Source organism: Oryctolagus cuniculus, chromosome X (assembly GCF_964237555.1).
Source record: "Oryctolagus cuniculus chromosome X, mOryCun1.1, whole genome shotgun sequence".
NCBI classification, from domain to species: Eukaryota; Metazoa; Chordata; class Mammalia; order Lagomorpha; family Leporidae; genus Oryctolagus; species Oryctolagus cuniculus.
Window position 1 is genome coordinate 36,996,572 of NC_091453.1, and position 14,924 is coordinate 37,011,495.

At 41.8% G+C, this 14,924-nt stretch overlaps 2 pseudogenes; both read right to left on the reverse strand.

Annotated features, from left to right (window-relative positions):
* Window positions 1-318: 318 nt before the first annotated feature.
* Window positions 319-4,936, reverse strand: LOC100337849 (E3 ubiquitin-protein ligase TRIM41 pseudogene; annotated as a pseudogene).
* Window positions 4,937-7,679: 2,743 nt separating this feature from the next.
* Window positions 7,680-14,924, reverse strand: part of LOC100338101 (ras-related protein Rab-14 pseudogene) — a 41,628-nt pseudogene continuing 34,383 nt past the window's right edge.

Below are 14,924 nucleotides of genomic sequence, written 5' to 3' on the forward strand. Positions count from 1 at the left end.
TCTGTATATAAAGAGAATCGAAAATGAATCTTGATGTGAATGGAAGGGGAGAGGGAGTGGGAAAGGGGAGGGTTGTGGGTGGGAGGGACGTTATGGGGGGGAAGCCATTGTAATCCATAAGCCGTACTTTGGAAATTTATATTCATTAAATAAAAGTTAAAAAAAATAAGATTATTTTAAAGACTTAATTGAAAACTATTACTAATCATATCACTGTGTTCCTAGCATAAATATATCAGAGTCCAAACTGAGACTAGCATATATGTGCTGATTTTTACAGTAAAATATTGAGGTAATTCAATAGGAAAAGGCATTTTATTGAAGGAAAAGTGTTTAAACAGTAAGAATTCAGCATGCAAACACACAAACCTCTGACATTCTTTCACATATTTAACAAATAAGTCCAAAAGAACCAGATACATAAATGTAATATCCCATTTTATACAACTTCTATAGAATATCAGAGAATGTATGAAAATTTCTTAGGATTCAAAAATCAGAAGCTATGAATTAGAAAATGTATCAAGTTTAATAAATAAAAGTGTTCCTCTTTAAAAGATACTAAGAACATGAAAAGAAAGCACATAAACTAGAAAAAATACATATCATATCTGGAATTTTCACATCATGTTTCTAGGAAAGAAAATATGTACTTTGACTTTACATAAGAGTTAGGAATTTCATTTCAGAGATAAATTTACAGTATAACTCAGTAATATTAGTGCTACAGAATTCTAGACAGACTTTCAACGGAAATGAGAACTTCTGCACCCAAGAGGACTCCTAATGAAATGCTCACAGGAGCTTCCCTTATATCAGGCAAACTTTGTAATCACCAAAATGTTTAACAATTGCTAAAGGATAAATAAACTGAGGTAGACTCATGTAATGCAACACCACTCAGTAATGAAAAGTAACAAATTACCAATGCATGTACAGCTCAACTATATCTCAAAAGTGAATTCAAATTAAAGAAACCTAACATAAAAGATCAAATACTGTGATTTCTCCCAGACAAGTAGTAACCAGGCCCAACCCTGCTTAGCTTCCAAGATCAGATGAGATCAGGCATGAACACGTTACTTGCGTTTCAGCAGGGACACAGCTTGTCACATGAAGAGAATGAAAAGGCAGAGAGACAGGCGGAAAACTAACAAAAGCAACTGCAATAAAGAGAAAGGAAGTTTGGCTGTGAGAAGATGTGGAGGGGGTAGGATGGAGTAAGCTTGTAAAAAGATTCAAGTACTGGGAAAAGGAAGGAGGAGAAAATAACTTCCTGGGTTATATAATGTTACACAATTTCAATCATATTGACCATTCCAGATGTGTCACTGAAGCTAAGTTCTGGTTGTTCTATGCAGGTAAAAATTCAGGATGGAAGGAAAGTTTAGAATCCCTTCAGCTTTCTGAGGAGAGTGGGAATTTCTTTACGCAGGTCTGCCCTTTTGTGCAGCCTGCCTCCTCAAAAAGTATTTCACATCCTTTAGTTAAAATTTGCACCCGAAAATGGAGTTGGAATGGGGATGCTGTGTTGCCCAAACCCTCCAGCTTCAGGGCTGACATAAGGAAGAGCAGTTGGGGGAAAAGGAAGTTAAGGAATAAAATTACAATCTGCTCCCATCCCCTACTCAAACTCATACCCAGGGATAGACTGAAATATACAGGGAAAACCAGACAGCTGATCTCATTATCAGGGATCCCCATGCAGACCCTGCTGGACAGACACAGTAGGTGAGAAGGCTGAAACGGAGGACAGGAGGGTCTTTATGCTCCTAGAGAGAGAGACAGGATTCAATGAACAGCCAGAGGCAACGCAGAAACATAGTGGGAGGTGTTTTTGAGAACATAAACTTATAGGACAGCCTCCACCACCACCCACCACCGACCACCCACCCAAGCAGAAATGAGAGATGATATAAGGAGCACCTACAGATGACTGGCTGATCAAGGGCAGAGCTCGGTGCAGATGAGTTTGGAGAGGAGCTGGAATAAAGGAAAGACACTCTAACATAGGAAACCAGGCAAGAAGCTGTGCAGGTGGGCTAGAATCTCCATGTTGTGGAAGCCCACGTGCTCCAACTCACAGTACAGGTATTTTCCAAAGCTCTATGTTTTCTCACTCAGGCTCAGCAATATCTGCTCAATTGAGCTCTGAGCATAGACAGCTGCCAATGGTGTACACACATCACACTAGCTGCTGTAGCAGGGGCTGCTGGGAAAGTGATGTCATCCACTGAAATGATGTGAGGAGCTGGCATCCACAATGTCCACAGAGGTCCTCTCAGAATCCAACCTCCATAGGATGGGTTGATTCAGAAGCAGCGCAGATAGTCCAACCCCTCCATCAAACATTACCTCCCAGTAGTGACAGCTAGAGAATGACAGCCAGAGCTAAGTCCTGGGACCCCAGTACACAACAGTTAGCTGAGGGCTGAGAACGTGTAGGGATGGTCAAAAACCTCCTGCCGCCTCTCCACCAGGTGGATCACAGGAATCGGTGGACAGATTCGGAGCCAGAGGAGCTGCATCAGGATCTGGCTTCAGGTTCACTCTTGTATCCTTACAGAACACTCGGCTCATTTTCCTCACGATGGCGTCTGTCCTGAAGTCATCACCAAGGGGTTGGGATATTTCAGGGGGAAAGATCTTTGGGGGCTGCTGCAATACCTCTTGACACTTTTTGAGAGTCTCCTGGAGAAGCAGTAGGCCTCCCTGCTGGCTCCGCTCCTGGACCTCAGCCAGCAGGCCACTCAGTTTGGTAAACTGCTCTGAGAAGTGGTTGACATTGGCTCTAGCTCTTCCCATCTTTGCTTTGTACATCTCTTGGATGAGCCACTGCAGATGTGCCTGCTCTTCCTCCAAAAACTCGGTCAGCTGCCCAAACTCGGAGGCTGCACCTGCCAGCTCTAAATCCATCTGGCTGTTTAGCTCTGCCAACCGCCTCTCCTCCTCGGCTTTCATGTCCTGTAGCTCCCCCAGGTGCTTCCTTAGGGGTTCCAGATGCCCCTGCAACTTGGCCTTGTACCCCTGCACCACCTCCTCCACCGGCACCACACTGTGCTGTTTGTGCCTCCGAGATTCACGGCAAACCACACAGATGGCCTCTTCGTCTACCTTGCAGAAGAGCGTCAGGGCTTCTTGGTGTTTGGGACACATGGCCTGCTCATTTACATGGCTCCCTTGGGCAGGGTTTGGGTGCATCTGCCGAATCACCTGCACCATGTTGGCCAGCTGCAGGTTGGGGCGGAAGCTCCACCGATGGAAACTCTTTCGGCACTGGGGGCAAGTGAAGCACCTCCGAAGCTCTGGAGGAGGAGACAGTGGGGCGGCGGGGTCCAGCTCCTCTTCCTCACCCTCTGCCAGAACTTCCTCCTCATCCTCCCAACTGAGGTGCTCCTCCTGCATGTCCACTACGTCCTGATCTTCCTCTTCCTCCTCCTCCTCCCCCCACACGGAATCCCAGTTGGACTCCCTGTTTCCAATGGGCCCCTCAAACTCCTCCTCCATGGCACGCTGCAAGTCATCATCCACAATGGGCGTTTCCAATCCAACACTGGCCCCCACAGTCTCCTCAATGTCTTCCTCTTCCTCCTCCTCCCCCTCCTCCCCCTCCTCCCCCTCCTCCCCCTCCTCCTCTTCCCATTCTAACTCCTCTCCGTCCTCATCCTGCCTGAACCACAACTGAGTTATACACACTCGGCAGAAGTTGTGCCCACAGCGGATGGACACAGGGTCTGTGAAGTAATCGAGGCAGATGGCGCACACTGCCTCCTCCTGCAGGGTCTTCACAGGGTTAGGAATCTTCGCAGTGGTATCCATCTTCCCGCCCCGTCAGCCAGGTTAGTCCTGAGGTGGCAGAGGGCAGAGGGGCAGAAGCCCTGGCGGCCAGGCCCACCTCCAGCCCTGCCTCTCCACCCCTCGTCCCAAGCACAGCCCGCAAACTGTCCTCCTGAAAACTCACACCTTCATGCAGAGTTCTCAGCTCGCTGATGACGACCGAGTCTCAGCCAGATGAAACAGCCGAGTGCCTCCACCAAAGTCCCCCAGGTAGCCCTGAGTGAAAATCCGCCTTCACCATCTGTCTTCTGGACTCCTCACCAATCCCCAACACTTCGCTTCCGGCCTCCTCCCCCACACTTCCGGTGAGTGAGCCCTGCCTCCTCACCAATCCCCGCCCCTTCACTTCCGGCCTCCTCCCCCACACTTCAGGTGTGTGAGCCACCCCGGAGTTCCTTCTCTGGGTGGCTTTTCTTCCTCCCCACGGTCTCCCATGGAAACAGGAAACAGTGTGGAGACGCTCTACAGATGCTCGGGAACAGAGCGGGAAGGCTAGAACTGGAGGCCCAGGTCTCTGTGCTAAGGAAGGTTTGGGCAGCAGATGGACTAGAACCATCTCCCCGTCCCCCGCCACTGAGGAGGAGCTGTGGGGTGTGTTGGGAGCCTTGTGTGGCCGTCAGCTCTCGGTGCCCTCATGGGGTTGGCTGCATCTAAGAAAACAGTGTAGTCAAATCCTCTGACACTTTTTAACAATTGCAAAAGAAAGATTTATTTTTATTTCAAAGGCCAGTGTACGAAGAGAGAGGGAGAGACAAAGAGAGATTCCACTTGTTGGTTTACCCCCCAATGGCCACAATCACTGCGGCTGGGCCAGGCTGAAGCTAGGAACCTGTTATTTCACCCATATCTCCCACATGAGTGGTAAGAGCCCACGTGTTTGGGGTATATTCTGCTGCTTTCCCAGGTGCATAAGCAGGCAGCTGGATCAAAAATGGAGCAGCCAGAACTTGAGCTGGAACTGGGTTGCTGGTGCTGCTGGCTGTGGCTTATCTACTACACCACAATGCCAGCACCAAGAGAAGATTCTTATGGAGACTACAGAAAAAGAAACAAATGACACATAAAGATGTCACAATACAATTGGCAGCACACTAATTGGCAAAAAAAAAAAAAAAAAAAAAAAACCTTTTAAAGGTCACAAGGAAGTGAGATGAGATTTTTCTTGTTACTTAGGGAGAAAACTGCTAACTAGAAACACTGTATATAACAAAACATCCTTTATATATCCTTTAGACATGTAAAGATATCCTTTAGATATGTAAGAAAGATAGATATTGGGAGGGCAGACAAAAGCTGAGAGAACTTATCACCACCAGATCTGTCTTACAACTAGTGGTAAAGGGAGAGAGTTCTTCAAAGCAAATGATGAAGATGAAAATAATAGGATCTAGACAAGGCATTGGCAAGAGTAAATATACGTAAAGGTAATTAAAAATGAATCTTAATGAAGAATGGGATGGGAGAGGGAGTGGGAAGTGCGATGGTTTGGGGGTGGGAGGGTTGGTATGGGGGAAGAACTGCTATAATCCAAAAGTTGTACTTACAAAATTTATATTCATTAAATAAAAGCTTTCTATTAAAAAAGAGTAAATATACAGATGAATTCAGAATTCTCTAATAGGGTAAACATTATGCATAAAACAGTCATATCTCAAATATGAAGACTAAGTTAATATAGTAATAGGCAGGGAATGGGTCTTAAAATTCAAAATGGGGTGAAGAATGAAGAGCAAATGTACAGTTTTTTTTTAATCTTTTTTTTAATTTTTTTTATTTATTGACAGGCAGAGTGGACAGTGAGAGAGAGAGAGACAGAGAAAAAGGTCTTCCTTTGACGTTAGTTCACCCTCCAATGGCCGCCGCGGCAGGCGTGCTGCAGCCAGCGCATCGCGCTGATCCGAAGGCAGGAGCCAGGTGCTTCTCCTGGTCTCCCATGGGGTGCAGGGCCCAAGCACTTGGGCCATCCTCCACTGCACTCCTGGACCACAGCAGAGAGCTGGCCTGGAAGAGGAGCAACCGGGACAGAATCTGGCACCCCAACCAGGACTAGAACCCGGGGTGCCAGCGCCACAGGCAGAGGATTAGCCTATTGAGCCGCGGCGCCGGCCTAACGTAAATAAATATTTATTTACTTATTTATTTTACTCTTCATTTTCTATCTTTATTGTCCATGTATAGTTTATATCATTTGAAAATAGATTTTTATACCAAAAAATAATTAGTAACCATGTGGTAACAACAATGAAACATACAATACACTTAAAAAAATAATAATAAACAACATGTCAGAACACTACTGGAGAAAATTACCTAACTACAAAAAAAAATCAACGTTGAAGAAAGAAAGAAAAAAAAGTACAGTAAACTAGAAAATGAGTATCAAAATGGCAGGCATAAGAGATTGCATACCAGTAATTATCTTAAAAATGAAGATTGAATTCTCCAATTGGAAGGCATATAATGAATGGATTTAAAAAAAAAAAAAAACTGGGCTGGCGCTGTGACATAGCAGGTAAAGTCGCCGCCTGCAGTACCTGCATCCCATGTGGGCACAGGTTCTAGTCCTGGCTGCTACTCTTCCAATCCAGCTCTCTGCTGTGGCCTGGGAAAGCAGTGGAAGATGGCCCAAGTCCTTGGGCCCCTGCACCTGCGTGGGAGGCCTGGAGGAAGCTCCTGGCTCCTGGCTTTGGATCAGTGCAGCTCTGGCCATTGCAGCCAGCTGAGGAGTGAACCAGCAGATGGAAGACATCTCTCTCTCTCTATCTCTGCCTCTCCTTCTTTCTGTGTGTAACTCTGACTTTCAGGTAAATAAATAAATCTTAAAAAAAAAAAAAGACCTAACTATATAATTACTAGTGTCACTAGGACACATTTTCAAGGACACTCATAGATTCAAAGAAAAAGAATGAAATAAGATATTCCACGCAAATGGATTCTTAAAGGAAACAAGAGTAGCAATACTTAAAACAGATGAAGTTTAAGTCAAAAAAATAAAAATAAGAATAATGATAGATGCCCTATTACATTCCCACTCTTAATTTTTACAGATCTATTTTCAGTTTACTTAATGATTGTATAGTTAACCCTACACTAAGTAAAAGAATTCAACAAATAGTATGAAGAGAGGAGGAGGAAGGATTTAGAGTGTGGGTGGGAGGGAAGGTAGGGGGGGAGTGTCAATATGTTTGTAAATTTGTATATATGAAAAACATGAAACTTGCTTAACTTAAACAAATTTTTTTAAAAAAGAAAGTGTATTCGCTATGACCAAGTGGGACTCATCCTAGGGATACAAGGATGTTTCAGCTTACACAAATCAGTAAGTAAGATAAACCACATAAACAAAATGAAGGACAAAAGTCATAGTGTCATCTTAATAAATGTAAAAAGACACTTGATACAATCACCTCTTCATGATAAAAGTTCTCAAGAAATTCTGTGTAGAAGCAACGTGACTGAACATGATATACACCATATATAACAAACCAGTCACTGACATCAAATGAAATGGGCAAACACTGAAGGATTTCTCTCTAAGATCTGGATTAAGACAATGAGACCCAGTTTTATAATTTTTAGCCAACAGAATACTGAAATTCCAAGCCTGAGTAATTTTGCAAGAGAAAGAATAAAGAATATCCAATCTGGAAAGGAGAAAGTCAATTCTGTCAGTTTGCAAATCCATGATCTATAGAAAATCTCAAAGACTCCGCCAAAATACTGTTAGTGTTAATAAACACAATCATCAGAACAGCAAGATATAAAGGCAGCATATAATAAATAGTTACATTTTATACATAAATAATGAGATAACTGAAAAAGAAACCAAGAAATAAATGCCATCTACAATAGCTCCAAAAAATTATACCTAGGAATAAATTTTATTGAAGGGTGAAAGACACCTATAATGAAAACCACAAAACATTCATGAAAGAAATTGATCACAAAAAATGAAAAAAAATATATCATGTTCACATATTGAAAGAATCAATATCATTAGAATCTGTAAACTGCTTTTTTGGCAATTCTAGTTTTCACAGAACTAGAAAAAAAAGTATCAAAATCTGAATGGAGGAAAAAAAACGTTCCCAATAGCCAAAGCAATTTTGAGCAAAAAGAACAACCTGGCTGTATACTACAGATCTATGCTTGTAAGAAACACCAGTAGAAACAGTTGCCCTGTTACTAAGCAATTTGTGCCAACAGTACATAAAATAGTCCTCTCATACTGTGGAAACAAGGGATTTCTTAAATTAGGCTGGATTAATCCTTTAATGCTAGGAGTTCTTTCCAGCCTAATGTCCCCCAGAAAGACTGCCATCACCAAGGGGTGGAGCCAGTACTACTTGGGAAATACAGTTGTGTCTATTTCCTTGTGTGAAATGGAAGGAGTAACATGGTCACATTTGGTCATACTCAACAAGCTGGTATTTTATAGTATTCTGATGCCAGTAATCAAATTTCCTCAGTAATATAACACACACAAAAAAGAATGTATTGTTATTTTGCATCCTTCAAATTTTATACATGTTTACTTTCTGTTAAAGAAGAAGGATAAAATGGGTTTTTAAAAAGATAAAACTATTAATTAAGCAGGAGAGAAAAGATAAACGAACATTTTCCCTGTGCAATGCTAAGACAGAAACAAATCTCATCCAGAAAAATGCCACCCACACGACAGGGAATTTATCCAACAAAAACAAAACAAGGCCGGCGCCGCAGCTCAATAGGCTAATCCTCCACCTAGCGGCGCCGGCACACCGGGTTCTAGTCCCGGTCGGAGCGCTGGATTCTGTCCCGGTTGCCCCTCTTCCAGGCCAGCTCTCTGCTGTGGCCAGGGAGTGCAGTGGAGGATGGCCCAAGTGCTTGGGCCCTGCTCCCCATGGGAGACCAGGAGAAGCACCTGGCTCCTGCCTTCGGATCAGCATGGTGCGCCGGCTGCAGCGCGCCAGCCGTGGCGGCCATTAGGGGGTGAAGCAACAGCAAAAGGAAGACCTTTTTCTCTGTCTCTCTCTCTCACTATCCACTCTGCCTGTCAAAAAAAAAAAAAAAAAAAAAAACAAGAGCTGTTATAGATCTCTACCATCAGAAGTCATTTCACAGTGATAAAATTAATGGGTTCACCAGGCATGCATACTTGAACTGTTAAAGATAGGGAGAAGGTTTATTATCAACATAAACCATAGAGTAAACAAAGCATATATTAGTGGCAGAGCTATCACAGGATGAGGAAGGGGGAAAAATCTAGATTTGTCATGCAGGAGAAATACATTACTCTACATGCCTTTGATAACCTGATGACATCTAGTTGTTTAGCAGTCCGGTATTGTGTTAAACTGTTTCACAACAGAATCTTTTTTCCTTTTTTTGTTATTCTTTTTAAAGAATAACAGTAAAATGTACAGAAGACAATTAGGCAGTAAAAAGTATTGTTTCCAACAGACAGAGGTGAAAGGTCAAAGGAGGGGCCAGAGAAAGAAGTCAGTAGTAGCCACAGCCTTCTCTCTGGGGTTGGGGATCACAAGTCACCTGGCTTCTGGGTGTGGCTGAGGATTTGTGTTGGACAGCAGACTCGGCAGCACTCAGATCCAGGTTTCCGTCCTGAATGTTCTGATAGATTTTTTTGGCAGCCTAAAGGAAAGGACCTTCTACATTCTCTCCCGTTTTTGTGTTTGCTTCAAGAACAGCAAGCTGTTTGCTTCAGCACCGTGTTTGGCATCTTCATGTGTAACATCTCTTTGTCCTTCCAAATCTTCTTTATTTCCTCTTAGGATTATTCCAGTGTTTGGAATGATGAGATGCTTTACAGCTGTCAAACACCTGCTTAAGTGATTATATGTGCTTCTTCTAGTGTATCACACAGCATAAGTGTGTGTGCAGCTCCTCTGTAGTAGCTTCATGGAACAGCCCTAAACCATCCCTGTCCCACTGTATCCCAAATCTGCAGTTTGATTTGTTTGGCCACTAACTTCAGTTTTTCTTGTACCAAGTTCAACACCAATTATGTGAGGACAATCAGCCACAAATTTTTTTTCCTGTAAATTGATGAAGCAAGCAAGATTTTCTTATTCCCATGTCCCCAATAATAGTATATTTAAAGACGTGGGGCCGGTGCTGTGGCACAGTGGGTTAACGCCCTGGCCTGAAGCAGTGGCATCCCATATGGGCGCCAGGTCAAGACCCAGCTGCTCCCTTTCCGATCTAGCTCTCTGCTATGGCCTGGGAAAGCAGTAGAAGAAGGCCCAAGTCCTTGGGCCCCTGCATCTGTGTGGGAGGCCTGGAAGAAGCTCCTAGCTCCTGGCTTCGGATCGGCTCAGCTCTGGCCATTGCAGCTAACTGGGGAGTGAACCAGTGGATGGAAGACCTCTCTCTCTCTCTCTGCCTCTCCTTCTCTCTCTGTGTAACTCTGACTTTCAAATAAATAAATAAATAAATCTTTTTAAAAATAAATAAATAAAGACGTAAGAGAACTTATATGGTGCTGTTGCCAAGGTGTCACTGGGGGTTTGCTGGTGGCTGGGCAGCTTTCCAGGTAGGAGAGGTGGTCAGGATGAGAAACAGGAGTGTGATCCAAGTAGAAAACAGGACAGGAGCAAAATGCTCCTGCTGTTCCCTCAGAGCCTTCCCAGGGATGATTCCACTGTCCACATACTTTTTAAGGTTCCCTTGTACACATCAATGGCAAATGAGCACATGGTAAATGTGTTCAAAATTTTGAAATGTTGACTCAATCCCCATGGATATTCAAATGCATACATTTTAATTTGGCTAAAATCAAAAAGACTAATCATACCTAACTTTGCTGGAAACTTGGAGCAGCTGAAGCCATTTTGTTCTGCAGAGGGAAATGCAAAGTAAGATGGTTTATTTTGGAAAAATATATTGGAAATTTCTCAATAAAGTTCGAAAAAGAATGTCGGATAAATTTAAAGGGAAAAAAAACTATGCGGAAGCAGAGCAACAAAATGTATTTATGGTGAATGCGATTCAAAATTTAAGATAAAACTGGGGGAACTGGCACTTGCTACAGCAGGTCAAATATTTCCAGGAGCTGGAACAGCCAGAACTGGAACCCCTACTCATCCACGAGCCTGCTGTTGCACTCAAGTAACTTAAGGCACTGCACTACAACACTAACCCCCCAAATTAGGTTTAAAAATGTCATCCTGTGGAATGGACATTTGGTACAGCAAGTCAGATATTAACCTGGGATGCCCACATCCCACACTGCAGGGCCTGCCTTCAAGCCCAAGCTCTGTTCTAATTCCAGCTTCTTGCCCATACACATTGTGGGAGACAGCAAGTGATGGCAACAGCAGTTGGATCACTGCCACTCAGTGAGAGACATGCATTAAGATGCCGTTTCAGATAATCTGAGAGTTGCGTCTGCCTGGTTGCCTCCCTTGGGCTCTCTGCCTTTTATTTATGACTGTTACTTATGACTAAGTTACTGGAATTAAGACTTATTCTATGCATCTGCTCTCCCACAATATGGCGCTGGGAGAGGAGGAAACAGCTTCTACACAGCTGCCTCTCACCAACTTGACAAGCTGCAGGAGCTGCTCCTGATTGGAGGAGAGCAGCGTGCTCGGCGTGTGGGTAGCAGAGTTGGGATTGGTGGAAGAGGACTATAAAGGAGAAGAGAGACAACATGCACCAGGAACACCTGAGGAACATCTGAGCAGCCCCCGAGAGAGCCGGCTGGCGGTGTGCCGCTCCCCTGCGGAAGTGGGGAAAGTGGCAGGGGGGCCCGCCCCTCCACGGAGGTGGAGGGACGGCAGCCAACCCGGGAAGAACCAGCAGCAAACGCGGGAAGGGCCGAGCAGACAAAAGAACAGTGCAGGGTCCTGTGTCGTTCCTCCGCGAAGAGGGGGAGCGACAATCCCTGATGGATATAGATGTAAAAATTCTCAATAAATTGGTAGCTAATTGAATCAAATAATACATCAAAAAGATCATCCAACTGGATCAAGTAGAATTTATGCAGGATGATTCAACATACACAATCAATGTGATACATCACATCAACAATCTGAAGAATAAAAATCATGATTATCTCAATACATGCAGAGAAAGCATTTGATAAAATACAACATCTTTTCATGATTAAAAAAAAAAACTGAAACAAATCGGGTATAGAAAGAACATACCTAAGTGCAATTAAGGGAATATATGACAAACCCACAATGTGGAAAAGCTGGAAACTTTTCTACTAAGATCTACAACCAGACAAGGATACCCACTCTCACCATCACTATTCAATATAGTTCTGGAAATTTTAACTACAGCTATTAGATAAGAGAAGGAAATCAAAAAGATACAAATGGAAAAGGAGGAAGTCAAATTATCTCTATTTGCAGATTATATGATCCCATACATATGGGAACCAGGAGCTCCACTAAGATATTACTGGAACTCATAAGACAGTTTGGCAAAGTTGCAGGATATATACACAAACAATGCTATGGTTGAGAAAGAACTTGGAATATCAGTCCATCCAAAATAACTACAGAAAAAATGGAAACACACTAGGATAAATTTAATGAAGGATGTGAAAGATCTCTACAATGAAAATTGCAAAACATTAAGGAACAAAATATAAAAAAAAAACACAAAAAATGGAAAAATCTTCCATGTTCATGGATTGGAAGAATTAACAATATTGAAATGTCCATACTACCCAAAAAATTTACAAATTCAATGTGCTCCCAATCAAAATACTAAAACATTTTTCTGGATCTGGGGAAAAAACTCTAAAACTCATATGAAATCACAAGAGAACCCAAATACTTAATGCAATCCCAAGCAATAAAAGCTGGAGGCATCACAAGACCAGATTTCAAAACATATTACAGGGAAATTATGAACAAAAAAGCCTGGTACAGCACAAAAATAGACATGTGCATCAAAAGGAATAGATTAGAGACCCCAGAAATTAAGTCACACATCTACAACCAACAAACAAGCTAAAATCACCCCCTGGAAGAAGAGCAGAGGAAAATTTGATCTCTACGTGCAGAAGTTTGAAAAAAGAATCCTATCTTACACACTATACAAAAATCAACACACAATAAATGGATCAGGGATCTAAATCTAAGACCTAAAATCATCAAATTACTAGAGAAAAACATTTAAGAAACACTAAGATATTAGCATAGGCAGACTTCTTTGATAAGACCCCAGAAACACAGGCAATAAAGGCAAAAATAGACAAATGGGATGACATCAAGCTAAAAAGACTTTGCACAGCAAAGGAAACACTCAACAAAGAGACAACCAGCAGAATGGGAGAAAATATTGGCAAACTATACATCTGATAAAGTATTAATATCCAGAATATATAAGGAGCCCAAGAAACTCAACAACAACCAGCAATCCAATTAATAAATCAGAATGAATAGCCTTCAGGGAAATTCAAATAGAAACCAGAACAAGGTTTCACCTCACCCCAATTAGAATGGCTATCATCCAAGTTATTTATTCTGATTCTGAAATCTTGTGTAAAACAAGTCTTTTTTTTTTTTTTCAAGATTTATTTATTTAAGACAGAGTTACAGAGAGGAAAGGAAGGACAGAAAAAGAGAGATCTTCTACCCACTGGTCCATTCCCTAAATGGCCTCAACAGTCATAGATGGGCCAGGCTGAAGCCAGGAGCCTGGAACTCCAACTGGATCTCCCAAGTGTCTGGTAAGGGCCCAAACACTTGAGCCAGGACTTTCAGAGGATCTCCAATTAGACTCACAATTGACTTCTCATCAGAAACCCTACAGGCTAGAAGAGGATGGCATGATATATTCCAAGTCTAAAGAGAAAAAACCTGCCAATCCAGAGTGCTGTACCCTGTAAAGCTCTCATTTGTGAATGAAGGTGAAATAAAGACCTTCCATAACAAACAGAAATTGAGAGAATTTGTCACCACACGTCCAGCCTTACAAAAGATGCTTAAGGATGTGCTACACACAGAAACATGGTCATCTCTATGAAAGAAGGGGAAGGCAGAAAATCTCCCAGTAAAAGTACAAAGGAAATCCAAAGTAAACAATAGGAATATTTATGGAAAAACAGCAGGGAAATTTAACTTATTCTGGTTTTTCTTCTGTAGTTCCTTAGATTTCAGAATATCCCGTTACTGGGAACCTAGGCACATATTAAGGCAATCTGCTTTTTAATATTTATAAAAAGAAGACATTGATTATATTGGACCATCTTTTTCTTTTCCTTCTTTTACCATTTGTTTTATTACAGTGTTAAGTCTTGTTCTTATGTCTTTGGGCAGAAGAGTGTATCAGTTATTGCAAATGAATTTTTCCCTGTCTTTGAAGCTCAGTCCTTAAGTGTGTTGTTGCCACAAAAGTAAATACTTGGATTTGCATCACTTGAATTCTTGAAAACTGAAATTGACAAGATACATTATGTAATGAATTATGTTTTTATTTCTGAATAAGAAATGAAATAAAGATAAGCTAACTAAGGGTGAAAATAATGATAGTGCTTATAAGCATTGTGAACCCTTTTGTGTTTGAGGCTTCCAAAATTCAAGTGTTTACCAGATTTTTCTCCTGAAATCCTGTTTTTCTTTTCTGTGCTTCATGCATTTACTCTTACTATTGATGTTGTAGAACAGTAGTTAAATTGTCATTATATCTGTGCTCATTATGAATCCCATAGCTTTTCTAGTTAGGAAAAAAATAGTCTCAAAAATACTCTTACTTTTTTGGTTAATATATTACCCACTAATGGTATTGTGGATACCTTTAATCATTTTAAAAAGGTGTCTATAAAAATTTAAAATATTACATATTATATTAAAACTAGTTAGTGACAACTAAGAAAAAAAGTGTGCAAACTGTTGAAAACTTTACTGAGTATAGAATTGATCTTCTGTATATAATGATAATTAAAAATGAATCTTAATGAAGAATGGGATGGAAGAGGGAGTAGGAGATGGGATGGTTTGCGGGTTGGACTGTGGTTATGGGGGTAAGAACCGCTATAATCCAAAAGCTGTGCTTTAGAAATTTATATTTATTAAATAAAATTTCTCTATAAAAAAGAAAAAGAAAATATTGCTTCAAATAGGTGCAAA